Source organism: Ranitomeya imitator, chromosome 10 (genome assembly GCF_032444005.1).
Source record: "Ranitomeya imitator isolate aRanImi1 chromosome 10, aRanImi1.pri, whole genome shotgun sequence".
Lineage (NCBI taxonomy): Eukaryota > Metazoa > Chordata > Amphibia > Anura > Dendrobatidae > Ranitomeya > Ranitomeya imitator.
Window position 1 is genome coordinate 81,053,075 of NC_091291.1, and position 20,417 is coordinate 81,073,491.

Genomic DNA, 20,417 nt, shown 5'->3' on the forward strand with positions numbered 1-20,417 from the left:
CTGCACCTGCCGTGCCAGTCTGTATATCAGCCGGACACACCTGCACCTGCCGCACCAGTCTATATATCAGCCAGACACACCTGCACCTGCCGCACCAGTCTGTATATCAGCTGGACACACCTGCACCTGCCGTGACAGTCTGTATATCAGCCGGACACACCTGCACCTGCTGTGCCAGTCTGTATATCAGCCGGACACACCTGCACCTGCCGTGCCAGTCTGTATATCAGCCAGACCCACCTGCACCTGCTGTGCCAGTCTGTATATCAGCCGGACACACCTCCACCTGCCGCACCAGTCTGTATATCAGCCAAACACACCTGCCGCACCAGTCTGTATATCAGCCGGACACATCTGCACCTGCCGCACCAGTCTGTATATCAGCCGGACACACCTGCACCTGCCGCACCAGTCTGTATATCAGCCAAACACACCTGCCGCACCAGTCTGTATATCAGCCGGACACATCTGCACCTGCCGCACCAGTCTGTATATCAGCCAGACACACCTGCACCTGCCGCACCAGTCTGTATATCAGCCGGACACACCTGCACCTGCCGTGACAGTCTGTATATCAGCCGGACACACCTGCACCTGCTGTGCCAGTCTGTATATCAGCCAGACACACCTGCACCTGCCGCACCAGTCTGTATATCAGCCAGACACACCTGCACCTGCCGCACCAGTCTGTATATCAGCCCGACACACCTGCACCTGCCGCACCAGTCTGTATATCAGCTGGACACACCTGCACCTGCCGCACCAGTCTGTATATCAGCCGGACACACCTGCACCTGCCGTGCCAGTCTGTATATCAGCCAGACACACCTGCACCTGCTGTGCCAGTCTGTATATCAGCCAAACACACCTGCCGCACCAGTCTGTATATCAGCCGGACACATCTGCACCTGCCACACCAGTCTGTATATCAGCCAGACACACCTGCACCTGCCGCACCAGTCTGTATATCAGCCGGACACACCTGCACCTGCTGTGCCAGTCTGTATATCAGCCGGACACACCTGCACCTGCTGTGCCAGTCTGTATATCAGCCGGACACACCTGCACCTGCCGTGCCAGTCTGTATATCAGCCGGACACACCTGCACCTGCCGTGCCAGTCTGTATATCAGCCGGACACACCTGCACCTGCCGTGACAGTCTGTATATCAGCCGGACACACCTGCACCTGCCGCACCAGTCTGTATATCAGCCAGACACACCTGCACCTGCCGTGCCAGTCTGTATATCAGCCGGACACACCTGCACCTGCCGTGCCAGTCTGTATATCAGCCAGACCCACCTGCACCTGCCGTGCCAGTCTGTATATCAGCCGGACACACCTGCACCTGCCGTGCCAGTCTGTATATCAGCCAGACCCACCTGCACCTGCCGCACCAGTCTGTATATCAGCCAGACCCACCTGCACCTGCCGTGCCAGTCTGTATATCAGCCGGACACACCTGCACCTGCCGTGCCAGTCTGTATATCAGCCAAACGCGCCTGCACCTGCCGCACCAGTCTCTATATCAGCCAAACACACCTGCACCTGCCGCACCAGTCTGTATATCAGCCAGACCCACCTGCACCTGCCGCACCAGTCTGTATATCAGCCAGACACACCTGCACCTGCCGTGCCAGTCTGTATATCAGCCGGACACACCTGCACCTGCCGCACCAGTCTGTATATCAGCCAGACCCACCTGCACCTGCCGCACCAGTCTGTATATCAGCCAGACACACCTGCACCTGCCGTGCCAGTCTGTATATCAGCCAGACACACCTGCACCTGCCGTGCCAGTCTGTATATCAGCCAGACCCACCTGCACCTGCCGCACCAGTCTGTATATCAGCCAGACACACCTGCACCTGCCGTGCCAGTCTGTATATCAGCCGGACACACCTGCACCTGCCGCACCAGTCTGTATATCAGCCCGACACACCTGCACCTGCCGCACCAGTCTGTATATCAGCCAGACACACCTGCACCTTCCGCACCAGTCTGTATATCAGCAGGACACACCTGCACCTGCCGTGCCAGTCTGTATATCAGCCAAACACACCTGCACCTGCCGCACCAGTCTGTATATCAGCCGGACACACCTGCACCTGCCGCACCAGTCTGTATATCAGCCGGACACACCTGCACCTGCCGCACCAGTCTGTATATCAGCCAGACACACCTGCACCTGCCGCACCAGTCTGTATATCAGCCGGACACACCTGCACCTGCCGCACCAGTCTGTATATCAGCCGGACACACCTGCACCTGCCGCACCAGTCTGTATATCAGCCGGACACACCTGCACCTGCCGCACCAGTCTGTATATCAGCCAGACACACCTGCACCTGCCGCACCAGTCTGTATATCAGCCGGACACACCTGCACCTGCCGCACCAGTCTGTATATCAGCCGGACACACCTGCACCTGCCGCACCAGTCTGTATATCAGCCAGACACACCTGCACCTGCCGCACCAGTCTGTATATCAGCCGGACACACCTGCACCTGCCGCACCAGTCTGTATATCAGCCGGACACACCTGCACCTGCCGCACCAGTCTGTATATCAGCCGGACACACCTGCACCTGCCGCACCAGTCTGTATATCAGCCGGACACACCTGCACCTGCCGCACCAGTCTGTATATCAGCCGGACACACCTGCACCTGCCGCACCAGTCTGTATATCAGCCGGACACACCTGCACCTGCCGCACCAGTCTGTATATCAGCCGGACACACCTGCACCTGCCGCACCAGTCTGTATATCAGCCGGACACACCTGCACCTGCCGCACCAGTCTGTATATCAGCCGGACACACCTGCACCTGCCGCACCAGTCTGTATATCAGCCGGACACACCTGCACCTGCCGCACCAGTCTGTATATCAGCCGGACACACCTGCACCTGCCGTGCCAGTCTGTATATCAGCCAGACGCGCCTGCACCTGCCGCACCAGTCTGTATATCAGCCAGACACACCTGCACCTGCCGTGCCAATCTGTATATCAGCCGGACACACCTGCACCTGCTGTGCCAGTCTGTATATCAGTCGGACACACCTGCACCTGCCGTGCCAGTCTGTATATCAGCCAGACGCGCCTGCACCTGCCGCACCAGTCTGTATATCAGCCAGACACACCTGCACCTGCCGCACCAGTCTGTATATCAGCCGGACACACCTGCACCTGCCGTGCCAGTCTGTATATCAGCCAGACACACCTGCACCTGCCGCACCAGTCTGTATATCAGCCGGACACACCTGCACCTGCCGTGCCAGTCTGTATATCAGCCAGACACAGCTGCACCTGCCGTGCCAGTCTGTATATCAGCCAGACCCACCTGCACCTGCCGCACCAGTCTGTATATCAGCCAGACACACCTGCACCTGCCGTGCCAGTCTGTATATCAGCCAGACCCACCTGCACCTGCCGCACCAGTTTGTATATCAGCCGGACACACCTGCACCTGCCGTGCCAGTCTGTATATCAGCCGGACACACCTGCACCTGCCGTGCCAGTCTGTATATCAGCCAGACACAGCTGCACCTGCCGTGCCAGTCTGTATATCAGCCAGACCCACCTGCACCTGCCGCACCAGTCTGTATATCAGCCAGACACACCTGCACCTGCCGTGCCAGTCTGTATATCAGCCAGACCCACCTGCACCTGCCGCACCAGTTTGTATATCAGCCGGACACACCTGCACCTGCCGTGCCAGTCTGTATATCAGCCGGACACACCTGCACCTGCTGTGCCAGTCTGTATATCAGCCGGACATACCTGCACCTGCCGCACCAGTCTGTATATCAGCCAGACACACCTGCACCTGCCGCACCAGTCTGTATATCAGCCGGACACACCTGCACCTGCCGCACCAGTCTGTATATCAGCCGGACACACCTGCACCTGCCGCACCAGTCTGTATATCAGCCGGACACACCTGCACCTGCCGCACCAGTCTGTATATCAGCCGGACACACCTGCACCTGCCGCACCAGTCTGTATATCAGCCGGACACACCTGCACCTGCTGTGCCAGTCTGTATATCAGCCGGACACACCTGCACCTGCCGTACCAGTCTGTATATCAGCCGGACACATCTGCACCTGCCGTGCCAGTCTGTATATCAGCCAGACCCACCTGCACCTGCCGCACCAGTCTGTATATCAGCCAGACACACCTGCACCTGCCGTGCCAGTCTGTATATCAGCCGGACACACCTGCACCTACTGTGCCAGTCTGTATATCAGCCGGACACACCTGCACCTGCCGTGCCAGTCTGTATATCAGCCAGACACACCTGCACCTACTGTGCCAGTCTGTATATCAGCCGGACACACCTGCACCTGCTGTGCCAGTCTGTATATCAGCCAGACACACCTGCACCTACTGTGCCAGTCTGTATATCAGCCGGACCCACCTGCACCTGCTGCACCAGTCTATATATCAGCCAGACACACCTGCACCTACTGTGCCAGTCTGTATATCAGCCGGACACACCTGCACCTGCCGCACCAGTCTGTATATCAGCCAGACACACCTGCACCTACTGTGCCAGTCTGTATATCAGCCGGACACATCTGCACCTGCCGCACCAGTCTGTATATCAGCCAGACCCACCTGCACCTGCCGCACCAGTCTGTATATCAGCCGGACAAACCTGCACCTGCCGTGCCAGTCTGTATATCAGCCGGACACACCTGCACCTGCTGTGCCAGTCTGTATATCAGCCGGACACACCTGCACCTGCCGTACCTGTCTGTATATCAGCCAGACCCACCTGCACCTGCCGCACCAGTCTGTATATCAGCCAGACACACCTGCACCTGCCGTGCCAGTCTGTATATCAGCCGGACACACCTGCACCTGCCGTGCCAGTCTGTATATCAGCCAGACACACCTGCACCTGCCGTGCCAGTCTGTATATCAGCCAGACCCACCTGCACCTGCCGCACCAGTCTGTATATCAGCCAGACACACCTGCACCTGCCGTGCCAGTCTGTATATCAGCCGGACACACCTGCACCTGCCGCACCAGTCTGTATATCAGCCAGACACACCTGCACCTGCCGCACCAGTCTGTATATCAGCCGGACACACCTGCACCTGCCGCACCAGTCTGTATATCAGCCGGACACACCTGCACCTGCCGCACCAGTCTGTATATCAGCCAGACACAGCTGCACCTGCCGTGCCAGTCTGTATATCAGCCAGACCCACCTGCACCTGCCGCACCAGTCTGTATATCAGCCAGACACACCTGCACCTGCCGTGCCAGTCTGTATATCAGCCGGACACACCTGCACCTGCCGCACCAGTCTGTATATCAGCCAGACACACCTGCACCTGCCGCACCAGTCTGTATATCAGCCGGACACACCTGCACCTGCCGCACCAGTCTGTATATCAGCCAGACACACCTGCACCTACTGTGCCAGTCTGTATATCAGCCGGACACACCTGCACCTGCCGCACCAGTCTGTATATCAGCCAGACCCACCTGCACCTGCCGCACCAGTCTGTATATCAGCCGGACAAACCTGCACCTGCCGTGCCAGTCTGTATATCAGCCGGACACACCTGCACCTGCTGTGCCAGTCTGTATATCAGCCGGACACACCTGCACCTGCCGTACCTGTCTGTATATCAGCCAGACCCACCTGCACCTGCCGCACCAGTCTGTATATCAGCCAGACACACCTGCACCTGCCGTGCCAGTCTGTATATCAGCCGGACACACCTGCACCTGCCGTGCCAGTCTGTATATCAGCCAGACACACCTGCACCTACTGTGCCAGTCTGTATATCAGCCGGACACACCTGCACCTGCCGTGCCAGTCTGTATATCAGCCAGACACACCTGCACCTACTGTGCCAGTCTGTATATCAGCCGGACACACCTGCACCTGCCGTGCCAGTCTGTATATCAGCCAGACACACCTGCACCTACTGTGCCAGTCTGTATATCAGCCGGACCCACCTGCACCTGCCGCACCAGTCTATATATCAGCCAGACACACCTGCACCTACTGTGCCAGTCTGTATATCAGCCGGACACACCTGCACCTGCCACACCAGTCTGTATATCAGCCAGACCCACCTGCACCTGCCGCACCAGTCTGTATATCAGCCCGACACACCTGCACCTGCCGCACCAGTCTATATATCAGCCAGACACACCTGCACCTGCCGCACCAGTCTGTATATCAGCCGGACACACCTGCCGTGCCAGTCTGTATATCAGCCGGACACACCTGCACCTGCCACACCAGTCTGTATATCAGCCAGACCCACCTGCACCTGCCGCACCAGTCTGTAGATCAGCCCGACACACCTGCACCTGCCGCACCAGTCTATATATCAGCCAGACACACCTGCACCTGCCGCACCAGTCTGTATATCAGCCCGACACACCTGCACCTGCCGCACCAGTCTGTATATCAGCCGGACACATCTGCACCTGCCACACCAGTCTGTATATCAGCCTGTAAGAGGGTGAACTGTAGTCCCACTGAGAGGGCACTAGGACCCTGTGGTTTTTGCCTATTGCAGAAGAGAACAGACCGTACAAAACTCCCAGAGACAATGTGTGCTGCTGGGTGGGGTCTAGTGTCTCGGGTGTAAAGTGAAACTTGGAAGTGAGAGCTGAGAGAGAAAAAGGCGGGAAGCAAAGGCAGAAGCTGCTGTGATATCTTAAAGAGAGACTGTGTGTGGATTTACTGCAAGTGTTTTTGGAGGAAAAGAAGCTTTTGAGAGACTTTTTGTTGCTAACGTTCCCCTGGAGAAGAATTAACCTTTTGTTTAACTCTGTGAGAGACTTGTGTGGCTAACGTTTCCTGGAGAGGAGTTAACCCTTTATTTAACAAAAGACTGAGACTTTACTAAGAACCCAGTACGTATTTGGAAGTCTGTGGATTCCCTGTGCATTGAGTGGAGAACCAAGTCTGGACAGACTGCTGATACAGAGACGGACGGATTGTCGTGGAAGCATTCCTAGGAGCTACAGAAGCAGAGACTACATCGTGAGACCACTAACTAAGTCCCCGGCGTTTGGGCTCGGCATCGGCCGACAAGACAAGAGGAGATTGCTGTAACTTATTGGCGCTGAAAATATGAACTGGCTGCAGCCTGTGCGGATTCCTGCCTGAGAGGAAATCCATCTCAGGATACGGTACCATAGTTATAGATACCCGGGTATCTCTGCTCAGAGTGTTAAATTGTTACTTTAGAGGTGTATCTTATATTAGAGTTGTGTAAGTTATACTCAGTGTGCCATTCCAGGGGCTCCCTTAATAACACTACATTCAATTTACACTTGTTCCTGCTTTTAGTTGCCTGTTAGGTAAATTTCTTACTAGTCTGTTGTAGTATACAGTTCTCAGGAGACCTTGGAGTGGCACAGTGATTTCAGCTGCTGCTGAGCTAGTGTATCTTTGGGGTGCATCTGTCTTAATATTCTCCATATTACCTTGATTATTTTGCCTTTGAGTAAATACCGTTGGAGATTTCTGCCTTGGTCTTGGTTTGTGACTCACTGGATCTTATTCGGACCTCTGGTCATTACATTTTTGGCGTAGTCGGCAGGATCCAGTGTTTGTCATGGACGAGGGCGATGGTGGAAATGACCCCGCTGTATCCGCATCCTCCTCGGGGGTTGGGGTTCCCCTGGCAGCCGCGGCGACTTCGGGAGGGTATGTGCCTGTAGGAGCTTTACTTCAGCACATGCCGAAATACGATGGGCGCAATATGGCGTTGCAAGATTGGGCTGAGAGAATCCGGAGTATTCTGCGCATGTGTAATTTGACCCCCGCGTTACGCGCTGAGCTGGCATTAAATGCACTGGAGGGTGATATTAGGCGTATGGTGATGGTGCGCCCAGAATCAGAGAGGGATACATTAGAAAAGATTTTGGAACTGTTAGAGGGGAGTTTGGGGGGCCGAGCACGCGTGGCCCAGCTTCGGTCCCTATTCTTTAATCGAGAGAGTGTGAGTCCCTGATGCAGTACTCTAATATTTTGCAAGAGATGTTGAATGAGATGCAGCGACTAGACCCGGGGGCCATGGGGGCATTCCGGGAGGTAGACCGCTTGCTCCGGGACCAATTCATCACCGGTGTAGCCAATAGACTTCTCCGGGACAAACTGTTGGAAATGGTCCGGGTTGCACCAGAGTTATCTTTCTGGCAGATTTACCGAGCTGCAGTGGAAAGGGAAGAGAAATCGGCCTATGTTCCCGAGGGGTCAGTGAACAGTGCCCAGCTGGAGGAAGGTGGTTCATCAGGGTCGGGGGGAGAGGGGCTGGTAAGCGTGGTACAAGCTCTGCGTGCTGAGGTGAAGGAGTTGAAGCTGAAATTGTCTCAACTGACAGTTGATCCCGCCTCTACCCCCTCGCGGGAACCTCCTGCCTCACCCCCTGGAACGGTGACCCCGCAAATGGCCAGGTCGTCCTATCATAATGAGTCAAGCCCTCCCCCACGAGGAACAATCACCTGCTGGAAGTGTGGCCGCCAGGGACACATCTCGCGTTACTGCCGGGCGCTTACAGCCCCAGAAACCCCGTCGCCGGCTTTAAACTTCCGGCCGCTGCCATGAGAGGGCAAGCAGCAGCGGCCCCACCCACACAAAGCCCTCGACGGAATGAACAAGATTTGTTTGCATGTAGTCCAGTGATAGAAGCAGAGTTTGAAGGGCGGAAGATGAGGTGCTTGGTTGACACGGGATCCGAATGTACTATAATGCCTCTAGAAGTATATGAGAGATACTTCAGTCGACTAGTGATTCCAGAGGATGGCCGAGTGATACGACTGACCGCCGCAAATAATGGTCAATTGTCAGTAAAAGGGATCGTGTGGATGCAACTAAAAATGTTTGGTCAAGAGCTGGGGCAGAAAGGGGTAGTACTGGTGGATCACCCCCCTAGAAGAGGGATGGAAGTGACGCTCGGAATGAACGTGCTGCGAGATTTGAATCACCAGATGTATGCCAGTGAAGGACCCCGATACTGGGCCCGTGCGACAAGACACCGACCCACACAGAGAATTCTACACCGTCTAGTGCTGAGTTGCGACTTGCTGAAAAGTGCGGTCCCAGGTGGCCGGGTGGGCCGGGTCCGAGTGACTTCGAGGGCCCCGATCCTGCTGGGACCCAGACAAGAGGAACTCTTAATGCTGCCTGTGGGAGCTGCACAGAGATTGAATGGGCTTGAAGTGCTACTTGAGCCCGCCCGAGAGGGTTCCTCATTTGCCAAGGTACATGTGGCCCGTTCTTTGGCGATTGTGAAGAATGGACGAGTACCGGTCCGATGCATCAATGTTTTAGATGAAGCTGTTGCAATTCCCGCTGGGACCATACTGGCTGAACTGTTCGTACCGGCAGAGAAGGTGCCGGAAAATGCAGGGTTCGAATTGCGACCAGACCAACAGTCATCCTGGACATTCGCGGTCGAGGTAGGCCGGACTGAACCTCCTACGGAGGAATGGAATGTTCATGTGATCATGGAGCAGATGGGAGTGGATCGGGAGAAGCTGACCCCCGTGCAGTTGGAGCAGTTGGAGAGAGTTTTGTGGGAACATCAAGAGACCTTTTCCCGACATGGAGAGGACTTCGGGTGTACCCAGACGATTGAGCATGAGATTCCAACGGGGGATACTCCACCCATTAGAGAAAGATATCGCCAAATTCCTCCGGCGCTCTATCAAGAGGTGAAGAGCATGGTGGCCAGTATGCTGGACAACCAAGTGATCCGAGAGAGCCGGAGTCCCTGGGCGGCCCCTGTAGTCTTGGTCCGCAAGAAGGATGGGACACTCCGATTTTGTGTGGACTATCGGAAATTGAATGCCCACACCGTACGGGACGCATATCCTTTACCCCGTATTGAAGAATCCCTGTCGGCCCTGGGTCGGGCCAAGTATTTCTCAACGTTGGATTTGGCAAGCGGGTACTGGCAGGTCCCAATGGCTGAAAAAGATCGGGCCAAGACGGCGTTTGTATTGCCAATGGGGCTCTTTGAGTTCAACCGGATGCCCTTTGGCCTCGCTACCGCCCCGGGAACCTTCCAACGCCTGATGGAACATTGCTTGGGTGATCTAAATTTTGAATCAGTCCTGATATATTTGGACGACATTGTGGTGTTCGGAACCTCATTTGAAGATCATCTGGAGAAGCTGCGTCAAGTTCTCCGGCGGCTCAAGAGCTACGGCCTGAAAATAAAGCCAAAAAAATGTCAGCTGTTACGAAACCAGATTGAATATTTGGGGCATCTGGTGACCCCGGACGGGGTACTACCTTTAGCCAGTAAGATTAAGGCGGTACAAGAGTGGCCACCTCCTTGTGACCTGCGAGAAGTGCGGGCCTTCCTGGGCCTAGCAGGATACTATCGGCGGTTTGTGCCTAAATTCTCACAAGTGGTGAGTCCCTTGAATGAACTTTTGAGAGGGACAGCGCTGGGTCCTCGAAATCGCCCCATTCCATGGGGGCCCCTACAGAAAAAGGCATTTGATGGAGTGAAAACCGCCCTAACGAGTGCCCCATTGCTGGCCTACGCCCGGTTTGACACCCCTTTTTTGTTGTATACCGATGGTAGTCTTCATGGGTTGGGGGCAGTACTAGCACAGGTGCAGGACGGCCGAGAACGAGTGATTTCTTATGGCAGCAGATCTTTAAGAGACTCCGAGCGAAATCCGGCTAACTACAGCTCATTCCGTCTGGAATTGCTGGCCCTGGTGTGGGCAATGACAGAACGCTTCGCCGAGTATCTAACAGGAGCTGAGGTGCTAGTCATGACAGATAACAACCCGCTAGCTCACTTAGAGAATGCAAAACTGGGGGCGTTGGAGCAGCGGTGGGTCGCCAGACTGGCCAAGTTCAATTACCGCATTAAATTTCGCTCTGGTCGAGAGAACGGCAATGCAGATGCATTGTCAAGAGTGCCCCTTGGGTCATCCGGGGAAGATGTTGATGAACAACTTGAGGATACTGAAACTCCAGCTTTGGGGCAAATACCTATCTTCCAAAGTGTGGTACACTCAAGTGGGGTGGCCACCGGGATGCCCTGTGTCCTGGGTAAAACACCCTCAGATTGGACAAGAGTCCAGGATGAGTGTCCGGACGTTGCACTTGTGCGCCGTTGGGTACAAAACAAGGCCTGGCCCAGTGCAGAGGACAAGGCTCAGTTGTCCATGGAAGGAATGAAACTCCTTCGACAATGGGATAAATTGTGTGTGGAACAAGGTCTTTTGTATCGTAAGGTGTACCTGCCATCGGAGCTGCAGCATCGGTACCAACTGATAATTCCTGTGGGGATGGGGCCGGTGGTCGCTCGTGAGGCGCATGAGAAGGGGGCCCATTTTGGAAGTGAAAAGACACTTCAGTGGTTGCAGTGAGTCCTCTACTGCCCTGAGTTGGGAGGGATGGTGGCCGACGCGTGTCGGCAGTGCCGAATTTGTGGGCTCAACAAAAGCCCTGAGCAGCGGGCTCCCACACAGTCTATTAAGACTTCAGCTCCACTGGAACTACTCATGATTGACTACGTGTTGATAGGGTACTCTACATCAGGGTACTCCTACTGCCTGGTGATGACAGATCACTTTACCAAGTATGCTGTAGCGGTGCCGACAAGAGATCAGACGGCCAAGTCGGCGGCTGAGGCAGTGTGCCGACATTTCTTCCAAGTGTTCGGGTGTCCGCAGAGAATACATTCAGATCAAGGGGCCTGCTTTCAGGGAACGCTGATGAAAGAGTTGCACCAGCTCTATGGTATCGAGCAGTCGAGAACAACGCCTTACCACCCTCAGGGTAACGGGGCGTGTGAGCGTTTTAATCGGACCCTGTTGCAAATGTTGAGGTCCTTAGAGAGTCAGCAACAGACATGCTGGCCTGAGTATCTCCCCGAATTGATGTGGGCTTACAATAACAGGGTGCACAGTACTACTGGTTACTCACCACACATGTTGATGTTTGGTAGACCTGGCCGAGACATTGAGGATTTGAGCATGCCAGATCCCTCCTCCGCCCCCCTTCGGACTGCATCCGAGTGGGTACGAGAGCATCGGCGGCGGTTGAGGGTGGTGCATCAGGTGGTGGGTGACCGCCTTCGCCAGGTGGTCCATAAGGACACGCAACCTGTACAAACAGAGCTGTTCTCTCCGGGAGACAGAGTGTTGGTGAGGACAAAACGACGGTCAGGAAAGCTGAGTGACCGATGGGAGGCGATACCGTATCTGATAAAAAAACAGGTGAACCCTGAGATTCCAGTGTACGAGGTCGAACCGGTGGGGACAGGGGGGCCAACCCGTAATTTGCATCGTAACATGTTACAGCGGTGCTGGTTTGAAGATTCGGCGCCTACCCCCCTAGAGCCAGAGGCCATGTTTCAAGGGGCGGAAGCTCTGAATGATCTTGAGTTTGATGGTGTGCTTACTCCTGCGCCTGCTTATTTGCCCCCTGTGACCGATCTGGCCTCGGGTGATGAGAATGTTGGGGATATGGAGGATGTTGTTGAGGAGAGTGCATCAGGTCAACTGCTTGGTCCTGACGCTGTATCACAGGACATCGAGCCGCAGGAGGAGACAACTCCACTTACGCCCACTGACACGACCATGGAAGAGACTCTAGCTCCCTCTAAGGTCGCACCTGTTGATGTAGGACTCAGGAGAACTACACGATCTACGGCAGGAATACCGCCTCAGCGATATGCTCAAGATGAATTTGAGTGGGAAGGTATGTCGAGGACGCCAACCTCTAGTGGGGTGGCATGTAAGAGGGTGAACTGTAGTCCCACTGAGAGGGCACTAGGACCCTGTGGTTTTTGCCTATTGCAGAAGAGAACAGACCGTGCAAAACTCCCAGAGACAATGTGTGCTGCTGGGTGGGGTCTAGTGTCTCGGGTGTAAAGTGAAACTTGGAAGTGAGAGCTGAGAGAGAAAAAGGCGGGAAGCAAAGGCAGAAGCTGCTGTGATATCTTAAAGAGAGACTGTGTGTGGATTTACTGCAAGTGTTTTTGGAGGAAAAGAAGCTTTTGAGAGACTTTTTGTTGCTAACGTTCCCCTGGAGAAGAATTAAACTTTTGTTTAACTCTGTGAGAGACTTGTGTGGCTAACGTTTCCTGGAGAGGAGTTAACCCTTTATTTAACAAAAGACTGAGACTTTACTAAGAACCCAGTACGTATTTGGAAGTCTGTGGATTCCCTGTGCATTGAGTGGAGAACCAAGTCTGGACAGACTGCTGATACAGAGACGGACGGATTGTCGTGGAAGCATTCCTAGGAGCTACAGAAGCAGAGACTACATCGTGAGACCACTAACTAAGTCCCCGGCGTTTGGGCTCGGCATCGGCCGACAAGACAAGAGGAGTTTGCTGTAACTTATTGGCGCTGAAAATATGAACTGGCTGCAGCCTGTGCGGATTCCTGCCTGAGAGGAAATCCATCTCAGGATACGGTACCATAGTTATAGATACCCGGGTATCTCTGCTCAGAGTGTTAAATTGTTACTTTAGAGGTGTATCTTATATTAGAGTTGTGTAAGTTATACTCAGTGTGCCATTCCAGGGGCTCCCTTAATAACACTACATTCAATTTACACTTGTTCCTGCTTTTAGTTGCCTGTTAGGTAAATTTCTTACTAGTCTGTTGTAGTATACAGTTCTCAGGAGACCTTGGAGTGGCACAGTGATTTCAGCTGCTGCTGAATTGGTGTATCTTTGGGGTGCATCTGTCTTAATATTCTCCATATTACCTTGATTATTTTGCCTTTGAGTAAATACCGTTGGAGATTTCTGCCTTGGTCTTGGTTTGTGACTCACTGGATCTTATTCGGACCTCTGGTCATTACAAGCCAGACCCATCTGCACCTGCCGCACCAGTCTGTATATCAGCCGGACACACCTGCACCTGCTGCACCAGTCTATATATCAGCCAGACACACCTGCACCTGCCGCACCAGTCTGTATATCAGCCAGACACACCTGCACCTGCTGTGCTAGTCTGTATATCAGCCGGACACATCTGCACCTGCCGCACCAGTCTGTATATCAGCCAAACACACCTGCACCTGCCGTGCCAGTCTGTATATCAGCCGGACACACCTGCACCTGCCACACCAGTCTGTATATCAGCTGGACACACCTGCACCTGCCGTGCCAGTCTGTATATCAGCCAGACCCACCTGCACCTGCCGCACCAGTCTGTATATCAGCCAGACCCACCTGCACCTTGTGTGCCAGTCTGTATATCAGCCGGACCCACCTGCACCTGCCGCACCAGTCTGTATATCAGCCAGACCTGCCTGCATCTGCTGTGCCAGTCTGTATATCAGCCGGACACACCTGCACCTGCCGCACCAGTCTGTATATCAGCCTGACCTGCCTGCACCTGCTGTGCCAGTCTGTATATCAGCCAGACACACCTGCATCTGCTGTGCCAGTCTGTATATCAGCCAAACGCGCCTGCACCTGCCGCACCAGTCTCTATATCAGCCAAACACGCCTGCACCTGCCGCACCAGTCTGTATATCAGCCAAACACACCTGCACCTGCCGCACCAGTCTGTATATCAGCCAAACACACCTGCACCTGCCGTGCCAGTCTGTATATCAGCCAGACCCACCTGCACCTGCCGCACCAGTCTGTATATCAGCCGGACACACGTGCACCTGCCGCACCAGTCTGTATATCAGCCAGACACACCTGCACCTGCCGTGCCAGTCTGTATATCAGCCGGACACACCTGCACCTGCCGTGCCAGTCTGTATATCAGCCGGACACACCTGCACCTGCCACACCAGTCTGTATATCAGCCAGACCCACCTGCACCTGCCGCACCAGTCTGTATATCAGCCCGACACACCTGCACCTGCCGCACCAGTCTATATATCAGCCAGACACACCTGCACCTGCCGCACCAGTCTGTATATCAGCCGGACACACCTGCACCTGCCACACCAGTCTGTATATCAGCCAGACACACCTGCACCTGCCGCACCAGTCTATATATCAGCCAGACACACCTGCACCTGCCGCACCAGTCTGTATATCAGCCGGACACATCTGCACCTGCCACACCAGTCTGTATATCAGCCAGACCCATCTGCACCTGCCGCACCAGTCTGTATATCAGCCGGACACACCTGCACCTGCTGCACCAGTCTGTATATCAGCCAGACACACCTGCACCTGCTGTGCCAGTCTGTATATCAGCCGGACACATCTGCACCTGCCGCACCAGTCTGTATATCAGCCAAACACACCTGCACCTGCCGTGCCAGTCTGTATATCAGCCGGACACACCTGCACCTGCCGCACCAGTCTGTATATCAGCTGGACACACCTGCACCTGCCGTGCCAGTCTGTATATCAGCCAGACCCACCTGCACCTGCCGCACCAGTCTGTATATCAGCCAGACCCACCTGCACCTTGTGTGCCAGTCTGTATATCAGCCGGACCCACCTGCACCTGCCGCACCAGTCTGTATATCAGCCAGACACACCTGCACCTGCCGCACCAGTCTGTATATCAGCCGGACACGCCTGCACCTGCCGCACCAGTCTGTATATCAGCCGGACACACCTGCACCTGCCGCACCAGTCTGTATATCAGCCGGACCCACCTGCACCTGCTGCACCAGTCTGTATATCAGCCGGACACACCTGCACCTGCTGCACCAGTCTGTATATCAGCCAGACCTGCCTGCATCTGCTGCACCAGTCTGTATATCAGCCGGACCCACCTGCACCTGCTGCACCAGTCTGTATATCAGCCGGACACACCTGCACCTGCTGCACCAGTCTGTATATCAGCCGGACCCACCTGCACCTGCCGCACCAGTCTGTATATCAGCCAGACACACCTGCACCTGCCGCACCAGTCTGTATATCAGCCGGACACACCTGCACCTGCCGCACCAGTCTGTATATCAGCCGGACCCACCTGCACCTGCTGCACCAGTCTGTATATCAGCCGGACACACCTGCACCTGCTGCACCAGTCTGTATATCAGCCAGACCTGCCTGCATCTGCTGTGCCAGTCTGTATATCAGCCGGACACACCTGCACCTGCCGCCCCAGTCTGTATATCAGCCTGACCTGCCTGCACCTGCTGTGCCAGTCTGTATATCAGCCAGACACACCTGCATCTGCTGTGCCAGTCTGTATATCAGCCAAACGCGGCTGCACCTGCCGCACCAGTCTGTATATCAGTCGGACACACCTGCACCTGCCGCACCAGTCTGTATATCAGACAGACCCACCTGCACCTACTGTGCCAGTCTGTATATCAGCCAGACCTGCCTGCATCTGCTGTGCCAGTCTGTATATCAGCCAAACGCGCCTGCACCTGCCGCACCAGTCTGTATATCAGTCGGACACACCTGCACCTGCCGCACCAGTCTGTATATCAGACAGACCCACCTGCACCTACTGTGCCAGTCTGTATATCAGCCAGACACACCTGCACCTGCCGCACCAGTCTGTATATCAGCCAGACCCACCTGCACCTGCCGCACCAGTCTGTATATCAGCCAAACACATCTGCACCTGCCGCACCAGTCTGTATATCAGCCAAACACACCTGCACCTGCTGTGCCAGTCTGTATATCAGCCGGACACATCTGCACCTGCCGCACCAGTCTGTATATCAGCCGGACACACCTGCACCTGCCGCACCAGTCTGTATATCAGTCGGACACACCTGCACCTGCTGCACCAGTCTGTATATCAGACAGACCCACCTGCACCTACTGTGCCAGTCTGTATATCAGCCGGACACACCTGCACCTGCCAGTCTGTATATCAGCCGGAAACACCTGCACCTGCCGCACCAGTCTGTATATCAGCCGGACACACCTGCACCTGCTGCACCAGTCTGTATATCAGCCTGACACACCTGCACCTGCCGCACCAGTCTGTATATCAGCCGGACACATCTGCACCTGCCGCACCAGTCTGTATATCAGCCGGACACACCTGCACCTGCCGTGCCAGTCTGTATATCAGCCGGACACACCTGCACCTGCCGCACCAGTCTGAATATCAGCCGGACACACCTGCACCTGCCGCACCAGTCTGTATATCAGCCAGACACACCTGCATCTGCTGGGCCAGTCTGTATATCAGCCGGACACACCTGCACCTGCCGCACCAGTCTGTATATCAGCCGGACACATCTGCACCTGCCGCACCAGTCTGTAAATCAGCCAGACCCACCTGCACCTGCCGCACCAGTCTGTATATCAGCCGGACACACCTGCACCTGCCGTGCCAGTCTGTATATCAGCCAAACACACCTGCACCTGCCGTGCCAGTCTGTATATCAGCCGGACACACCTGCACCTGCCGCACCAGTCTGTATATCAGCCAGACACACCTGCACCTGCCGCACCAGTCTATATATCAGCCGGACACACCTGCACCTGCCGCACCAGTCTGTATATCAGCCGGACACACCTGCACCTGCCGTGCCAGTCTGTATATCAGCCGGACACACCTGCACCTGCCGCACCAGTCTGTATATCAGCCCGACACACCTGCACCTGCCGCACCAGTCTATATATCAGCCGGACACACCTGCACCTGCCGCACCAGTCTGTATATCAGCCGGACACATCTGCACCTGCCACACCAGTCTGTATATCAGCCAGACCCACCTGCACCTGCCGCACCAGTCTGTATATTAGCCGGACACACCTGCACCTGCTGTGCCAGTCTGTATATCAGCCGGACACACCTGCACCTGCCGCACCAGTCTGTATATCAGCCAGACACACCTGCACCTGCCGTGCCAGTCTGTATATCAGCCGGACACACCTGCACCTGCCGTGCCAGTCTGTATATCAGCCGGACACACCTGCACCTGCTGTGCCAGTCTGTATATCAGCCGGACACACCTGCACCTGCCGCACCAGTCTGTATATCAGCCGGACACACCTGCACCTGCCGCACCAGTCTGTATATCAGCCAGACACACCTGCACCTGCCGTGCCAGTCTGTATATCAGCCGGACACACCTGCACCTGCCGTGCCAGTCTGTATATCAGCCGGACACACCTGCACCTACCGCACCAGTCTGTATATCAGCCAGACACACCTGCACCTGCCGTGCCAGTCTGTATATCAGCCGGACACACCTGCACCTGCCGCACCAGTCTGTATATCAGCTGGACACACCTGCACCTGCCGTGCCAGTCTGTATATCAGCCGGACACACCTGCACCTGCCGCACCAGTCTGTATATCAGCCGGACACACCTGCACCTGCTGTGCCAGTCTGTATATCAGCCGGACACACCTGCACCTGCCGTGCCAGTCTGTATATCAGCCGGACACACCTGCACCTGCCGCACCAGTCTGTATATCAGCCGGACACACCTGCACCTGCCGCACCAGTCTGTATATCAGCCGGACACACCTGCACCTGCTGTGCCAGTCTGTATATCAGCCAGACACACCTGCACCTGCCGTGCCAGTCTGTATATCAGCCGGACACACCTGCACCTGCCGCACCAGTCTGTATATCAGCCGGACACACCTGCACCTGCCGCACCAGTCTGTATATCAGCCGGACACACCTGCACCTGCCGTGCCAGTCTGTATATCAGCCGGACACACCTGCACCTGCCGTGCCAGTCTGTATATCAGCCGGACACACCTGCACCTGCCGCACCAGTCTGTATATCAGCCAGACACACCTGCACCTGCCGTGCCAGTCTGTATATCAGCCAGACACACCTGCACCTGCCGTGCCAGTCTGTATATCAGCCGGACACACCTGCACCTTCAGTGCCAGTCTGTATATCAGCCGGACACACCTGCACCTGCCGTGCCAGTCTGTATATCAGCCGGACACACCTGCACCTGCCGCACCAGTCTGTATATCAGCCAGACACACCTGCACCTGCCGTGCCAGTCTGTATATCAGCCAGACACACCTGCACCTGCCGTGCCAGTCTGTATATCAGCCAGACACACCTGCACCTTCAGTGCCAGTCTGTATATCAGCCAGACGTGCCTGCACCTGCCGCACCAGTCTGTATATCAGCCGGACACACCTGCACCTGCCGTGCCAGTCTGTATATCAGCCGGACACACCTGCACCTGCCGTGCCAGTCTGTATATCAGCCAGACACACCTGCACCTTCAGTGCCAGTCTGTATATCAGCCAGACGTGCCTGCACCTGCCGCACCAGTCTGTATATCAGCCGGACACACCTGCACCTGCCGTGCCAGTCTGTATATCAGCCGGACACACCTGCACCTGCCGTGCCAGTCTGTATATCAGCCGGACACACCTGCACCTGCCGCACCAGTCTGTATATCAGCCGGACACACCTGCACCTGCCGCACCAGTCTGTATATCAGCCGGACACACCTGCACCTGCCGCACCAGTCTGTATATCAGCCGGACACACGTGCACCTGCCGCACCAGTCTGTATATCAGCCGGACACACCTGCACCTGCCGCACCTTCTGTATATCAGCCAGACACACCTGCACCTGCCGCACCAGTCTGTATATCAGCCGGACACACCTGCACCTGCCGCACCAGTCTGTATATCAGCCGGACACACCTGCACCTGCCGCACCAGTCTGTATATCAGCCGGACACACCTGCACCTGCCGCACCGTCTGTATATCAGCCAGACACACCTGCACCTGCCGTGCCAGTCTGTATATCAGCCAAACGCGCCTCCACCTGCCGCACCAGTCTGTATATCAGCCAAACACACCTGCACCTGCCGCACCAGTCTGTATATCAGCCAGACACCTGCACCTGCCGTGCCAGTCTGTATATCAGCCAAACGCGCCTCCACCTGCCGCACCAGTCTATATATCAGCCAGACACACCTGCACCTGCCGTGCCAGTCTGTATATCAGCCAGACACACCTGCACCTGCCGTGCCAGTCTGTATATCAGCCAAACGCGCCTCCACCTGCCGCACCAGTCTATATATCAGCCAAACGCGCCTCCACCTGCCGCACCAGTCTGTATATCAGCCAGACACACCTGCACCTGCTGCACCAGTCTATATATCAGCCAAACACACCTCCACCTGCCGCACCAGTCTGTATATCAGCCAGACACACCTGCACCTGCCGCACCAGTCTATATATCAGCCAAACACACCTCCACCTGCCGCACCAGTCTATATATCAGCCAGACACACCTGCACCTGCCGTGCCAGTCTGTATATCAGCCAGACACACCTGCACCTGCCGTGCCAGTCTGTATATCAGCCAAACGCGCCTCCACCTGCCGCACCAGTCTATATATCAGCCAAACGCGCCTCCACCTGCCGCACCAGTCTGTATATCAGCCGGACACACCTGCACCTGCTGTGCGAGTCTGTATATCAGCCAGACGCGCCTGCACCTGCCGCACCAGTCTGTATATCAGCCAGACACACCTGCACCTGCCGCACCAGTCTG